The following is a 7,183-nucleotide window of genomic DNA, read 5'->3' as shown; positions in this document are numbered from 1 at the left end:
ATTTTACAAAAGAGATGCAGATGGCCCTAGTCTTGGTTTCCAAGGAGAATGCTGCCCTGAGCTCTTGCCCAGTGCATAAGCTAGAAATTAATCCTGTCCTCCTTCTCCCTCACCCAGAGGACAGGCAGAAATCAACTCCGTTGCTCTGCCTTCTGTAATCTTGCTCAGACAGGGGTTGGGAGAAGGATATGCCATAGCATCAGCTCCCTCATCAACCCAGCTTGTGATGGAGAAACTCAGCTGCACCTTCTCCATTCCGCTGGTGGTCCAGACGTGTTTGCACATACATCCAGCAACCCATCCCTGTGCTCATCCCTGCCTTGCTGCCAACTTGGGGCTCTCTCTTCAAAGCACAATCCTTCCCAGACAACACAGCTGAGACCCTTTGGCCATGCTGCAAATGGCCAAATGGGTACCAGAACCATGCTCCATCCTGAAATACAACCTCTTACAGATCACCTGGGTCATGCCATCTCTCTAAGACACACCACTGGTTCTTTTCTCTACAAGTAAGAGAAAACTCAGGCTCAAAGCCTACCACAAAGACATTTAAGCACCTATTTAGTTCAGTGGGAATTGAGGGCCTAGCTCCGTATACTAGATCTGAGCTAAAATCCTTTCCCCAGACACTTCCAGTCAACGTGCCAAGATGATGCTTGTCAGCAGGACAACGTGGCATGACCTCCATGTCTGCAGTGCCACTACTGAGCAGGCCTTTTGGAAATCATTTTGTAGACTTCAGATTTCAGACTCTGGGAGGCCAAAATCATTTACACACTGTACTTCAGCTAATCTAATTAAATAGTGTTATCAAATTAATTAGCGTCTTAACAATAATTATGATTAAGGAGCTGCATACCAGTGCTGCAGGGAGAGAGAGTGCAATAAGGAATTACCATTATTTCTCAAAAGGTCAATTTTGATTATGTTTGGACACGAAGGAACTGTCCAAACACAGTCAATACAAAAAGGCTGTACCACGACCTCCCAAACCCAGCTGGAGCAGCTTAGCATTTCCCACACATTTCTACAAAACAACTCTGGGATATAATATCACAGATGGGCAAGGAGACCCCAGTCCAAGCCTTTCTGAGCAGTACAGATTTGCCACAGGCAATAGGGAGGATGGTGCAACTGATCTCTTCCAGAAACAGGAGAGGAAGAGGCTCTAGAAGACACAATTTTTGCTGCTCCCTGTTCAACGTCAACATCAGTATTGTGGTCTCACTAATGACAATCCACTCCACCATGACCCTGTTATGCTTCATCCTCCCCACATCTCCTGTGACTCTTGCCTGGGAGGATGATGGCAGATGAACAGCAAACAGGCTACACCCAGAAGACCCATGGCTTGTCCTTAATTTGAAACAACACCACAGACCTTACCAATGATCTACAGACAACAAGTAAACCACTGCATCTCTTTGCATGCTCAGATCATCTGTGCTTTCTGCTAGTGCTCAGGCCTTCCCCCAGACAAACACCCCCAAACTCTCCTCCCAGGCCAATATGTTGCATCCCAGCTAGGGTACAAGTGGATTTCACCCTTGCAGGTTTGTGCACTTTGCATTTCCTATTTGATTCCCCGCATATTGTTTTTAATCAATCTGTAGATTTCTTTTGTCAGTAGTAATTAGAGTGGAACATTTCCTTCCCCAGGGTGCAGTTCTGTAGCATAATGCTTTTCATTAATACATGATAGGGGAAAGTACAGAATGTGGTGATCTTGGGTTTGAGCATACGTTTACGAAATGGCAAGCTAATGAGTTAATGTCTGGGTAGAGAATGGGGAGGGCGTATGGAGAAAGCCGGAGGGCCACTGTCTGTGCAATGGATCTTCCTTCTAGCCTCAAGTGTAGTGCTCTGGATAGAGCAATTACTGCAAGCTGTTCCACAGACCAGATAAACGATGAATCAAAGCCAGGCTAGCGGTATCAGAACTCATGCATGAGGAAGATGCATTATAGAGCATAGTTTCAATTATTATATTTGCTAGCTTCACTTGTGAATTAGCCAGCTATGATAAATGTTATCATGCTGCTGTTTGCTCTGCATTTCTCAAAGTGAACTAAAACATGACAGAGCTTGGAACTGTGAATATTAATTACCAATAAAATTGAAGCATTAATCTCTCTTTTCTCTCTCTTTTTTTTTTTTTTTTCCTTATCATCTGTTGTATTAATATATGGCAGCAATCCTTACATGGTCAGAAAGGAAGGTGAGGGAAGGCTCTGGGATATTTCTTAATTACAATATTCACAAAAGGAGAGAAAATTGAAGGCTGAAGACCCCAAAGATAATATTTACAGCCTAAAATTAGCAGAAAGCTTTGGTTGCCTGGATTCCAACAAGAAAAATACAGTCACATAAGTTATACACGTTGACTGCTGTCTTCAGGTCTTTCTACTCTCACCATTAAGTTTAGGAAAATTTGTTCACGGCAAGCACTAGTTGAAGATACAGATATCATATCTAAGAGTTAAATAGAGGCTCACATTCTAATTTCAGTGGCGTGTAAATCTGGACTCGTTGTATTGCACCCAAATCAGTTAGGTTACCATATTGGAAAAGTGCATGAGAAAAAATTAGCCCTCAGCACTTTCATTTCTCTGTAGCTTACCAATTCACAGCAATATAAAGCCACCAGCTTCAGAGAACAGTCCAGCAAGGGTCAGCTCAGCAGCTGCAATATCCACCAAGGACATGAGCAAAACCAACCATCACGCATTTACCGTGTCTGCATTCTCCAGTGTGCACAAGGAGTAACTTTGTGGAGCTCCCAGTGTAAAGAAGATGCAAATGCTGAAAGCTCCTTAATTTAAAGCTTTGTGTTGGACTTTCCCCCAAAGGAATACTGCTGTGTACATGTACATGACTTGGAAATTTGTGCGAAGAACAATACTGTTTGACTGAGAATCAGTCAGACTGGTTGCAGAAGCCCCTTAAGGGAAAAGCCGAAAATGAGATCACTGAAAATTTTCCAAAGAAATGAAAGACTTAGGGACAGTCTGAGTAAGTTTAGCTTTAGTACAGCTTCTGCTGGCTTCAGAGAAGGTCCTGCCACTACAGACTCTACAGAGTAGCTAAGAGTTTGCTTACATCCCACTGAGCCCTTCTTTCACTTAGGAGCACTAGTATAAGAAAACATAATCACTAGCAAAATATATCACAGGGATCCCTCCACTTTTCAGGATGGGCTGGCTGAATAATGTCTTGGTTTCAACAAAGGCAGCAGCAAAAACCTAACCGGAGAATCAGGAGCACCATGAATCTCATCAGCAGTAACCATTGAAATACTGTCAGTGCTGGACTGCACAACACCTTTAAATCAAATATATCTCCAGGAGGTCTGCAGGAGTGAAGACGCCTCCATGGAGCCCAATTTCATTGTCCTGAACACTTCTCTGTGATCACCCAAAGCAGCACATCAGCTCTCCAGTTCCTGACATAATTAGATATGGGTTGGGAAATGGGTGTGGTGAAGTGTCAACAAGATAATTGTTGACAGTTATCAGCAGTTATCAATTGTTGATAATGCTTAGGCTAATAAAACTAAGTATAAACCATATCTGAGCAGAGAGCATCTCCCAGACTAATTCTACCCAGATAAAAACACAACAGGCTTCAGTATCACCTCACTGTGGTTTCGACTGGAAATAACATTAAGTACTCTTCCTGTTGAGAACATTTTTTTTTTTGTCTTGCTACTACTTATACGGGCGAAAGTTCTGCTGCCATGTTCATTATCTACATCTTAAATAATTGCAAACTGCATTTTGGCAAAGGCTCCCGTCAGTTTTCATGGCTATAATTCAGTCTCCGAGCTCAGATTAACTAGCGTAAGAGTCCCAGAGTGCCTTCCATCTGTAATCAATTTCTCTGTGTCCAATGTCATTATTCTATTTATTTTGAGTTTGGTGCATCATTATGATGTCTAATCCTTTTCATATGGTTTATCTTGCTGAAGTTCCCAAAATAAAGTTTGATATTAAAGTTAGATGACAGGCAGGCTGGTTAGAAAGGCAATATTTCTTTTTCAATTCTGTGAGCATTATGCACTTCTAGTTGATGAAAGTAGTTGTGGTGTGATTTTCATTGTAATTTGTGCAATATTCCAGTCAATAATAGTGTCTTGTTGAAATATGCATTAAAAAGTCCATAACATTACTGTAATGGACACACTCCAACACGTCTCTCTGGTCTGGCTTCCTCATAAAGATTTTAAATGACTGTCTTAATTGGATACTAATATTAACAGGAATATTACATAAAGCTAAATGAGGACATAAACTTCAACAGAAAGCTACTTCAACCCAAACCCCTGCCCTCTGGTCTGCACACACCAAATCATTCTGGAACACTTCCCTTCTTCAACCTGGTTCCACTGACCGCTCTTTTTAAAGCTTTTAGCAACAAATGAGTCATTTTTCCACAACAAAAAACTTCACATTTGTCAGAGAAAACATGAAATTACCTTGCTTAAGTTGAATATGCAATTATCTTGATTATTTCCCTGGAATTTCTTTGATCGAAGCATAGGAAGCTAATGAAACCATCTACATTACAGTAGATATTACAGGAGATTAACTCAGTCACTTCCCTATTTACTTTTTTTTTTAATGTTGCTAATGTTGTTCTAATAAGCTATTACAGAGGAATCCAAACTGAGATCTATTGCTGAGGATCACTGTCCATCTTCTCTATTCATTAACAACCAAGAACCTATTTGGAATCCTTCATCCAGACATCATCATGTAACATCAAGACACCTCTTCCAAAGATGTCCCCTTCATTCTTGTAAAGCACAAATATGTACAAAGTTCTGGTGAAGCAGCCCCAGTTAGACCAGTTGTGATCTTCCTTATGCAGTAATGAAGAGCAAGAAGAGTTGTGCCTGTGTGGCTCTATTGTTTCCTCTTTCGTTTCCATATCACAGCATGCTCAATCAAAGCTATTTTGGTGCTTCACTGATCAAACTGATTTTTTCCTTTGATGATAATATGAAATATGATAGGATAATGGGGTTGTTATATAATCAAAGTCGACAGCAGGGAGCTAAATTTGTGTTGTTTTGATGAACAGCACATTAGTGTGACATAAATAGATTAATCTGATTTATTATTATTATTTCGAATGCTTAATAATAGGGGAAATGAGACTCTGGGGAATGGGAGTGCATCACAAAGCGATAGCAAAAGTCTCTGTGCTATGGAAACATAGATTAGGTATTTTGGATATTAGAATGTATTGTCATAAGTGGCACCACTACTACCTGCTTCAATCTCAAAATTTAAAGAAAATAGCTGTATTTCGAAAGAGTGAGTAGAAAGCAAGAAAAGCTGTTCTTAAAGAACTAGTATATTAAGTAGAATAGAATAGTAACGTACCAAAGAAAATATGCCATGAAAAGTGGCATTGGAGGGAAAGATGGTAGGGCAGTAAGTAGCCAGAGATGGAGCAGACAAAAATCAGCTCAACTTTCACGGACTGATTTTGCATGTTTTAGTGAAAAGCTGGGGTTAACTTTGGACAAAAGCTACTCTTTCCAAGATACTGCATGTTCCAGTTACAAACAGATCAAGTCAAGATTTGTGCATCAGTCAAAAACCACAAAAACAACAAGAGAGAAGCATTTTCAGCATATTTTGCTTGGTTTACTGATGTGTGCACACAGGAGTTCTTGTATTTGTGTATGCTCACAAAGAAAAGTCCTGCAGGAGCTCATACAAGTGTCTGAATGTATTGAGGCTTGCAAAGGAAATGCCTTGCCACTTTAAAATCGTATGTGCACCAAAAATATAGACTGGACAGAATTGTGAATTCTTCAGGCAGAAGGTAAAAATAAATTTTAAATATTTTTAAATCTTAATGAATGCAGACATATTTTCCAAAATGCTTTCCAACATACAAACTCCCTACATCCTTTAGACTCAGAAGTATCACTACAAACATCTACTCTGGCTCCATCATATCAACACATGTAGATTTCTTCAACCAAATCCATAAACTTTGACTAAATTAAACTAGAGTTTTTAGAAAGACAATCAATTTTAATGTAAAGATTAAGCGGCAGACAACCTATGACCCCCTAGGTAAGTTCCTCCCCTGGTTAAAATACCCCCTGTGCTAAAATTTACCCTTCATTTAACTTAATTTATGGTTCCAGAGGGGAAATTAAGTAACAAATCAGCTAGAACATGTAACAGCTTTGAATATCTGGAGTTCAAGAAGAAGACTGTTTATAGAACATTCAAAATTATTTTACATGCAGCAGAAATAGAATTTTCCTCTTTTCTTAAAGAAAATAAAAAAAAGCTAACCAATGCTTTTTAAAATACAACTTCGTTTTTCACAAAACTGTTCAAAGTTTTGGCTCAAAGTCCTGTTACAAAAGTTCATCTTTAATAGGCAGATAGAATTTCACCCTCCTGAAATCTGCAAAATCCCAGATTTTTCCTGCTTTACCCCAGTGTCAAACATACCCAGCACTTGTACATGATACAGATACGTACATATTTTTTCTAATCTCCTTAGCAAGAAAAAAAAAACTACAATTATTTGCAGTCCTGGGATGCCATCAGCAATGGCACTATGAAAGTGAATTTTGACAGCATGGTGAACCCTATGGGCCACCCTCCAGAAACCATATTCTAGATAGTTTTCACAGGGGTTGTTTAATACATCCTGAAACTGCTTTTCTAGGTATACTTGCTCCAACACTTTTGCCATCAGCATTTGCCTTAGGTCATGGTAACAGCAGCACATCATTAATGCACCCAGCTTGCTCTCTTACTATGCTGAAAGATGTTATACCCACATGTTAGGCTGAAAAAGTCCATCTCATCTACTCTCATTAAGAATTATAAGCTAATTTTTCATTCATTTTAAAGGATTTTTGCATGCCAGAGCAATTTAAAATCCCAAAAGAAGTTGCATAGGGAAGTCAAAGTTATTTCATTTACTCATTGAAATAAATATCAAAATCAGGGAGAACATGAAGATATTTGATATAGCTAGTCATTTAAAGTCAGGGAGAAAAGAGAAGGAAGGACATTCCTTCTTTCTCCCTATTAATGCTCTCTATAGATGCCTCTTTGATAGTGTATCAACATCCATCAGCACACAGAGCTTAGAGCTGGGGTTTGTGTGAAAACAGACCATCTACTTCAATATATATATATAT

This window comes from Anas platyrhynchos, chromosome 2 (assembly GCF_047663525.1).
Source record: "Anas platyrhynchos isolate ZD024472 breed Pekin duck chromosome 2, IASCAAS_PekinDuck_T2T, whole genome shotgun sequence".
NCBI classification, from domain to species: Eukaryota; Metazoa; Chordata; class Aves; order Anseriformes; family Anatidae; genus Anas; species Anas platyrhynchos.
The sequence above is the reverse complement of the archived record's forward strand: the minus strand, read 5'-3'. Positions refer to the sequence as shown.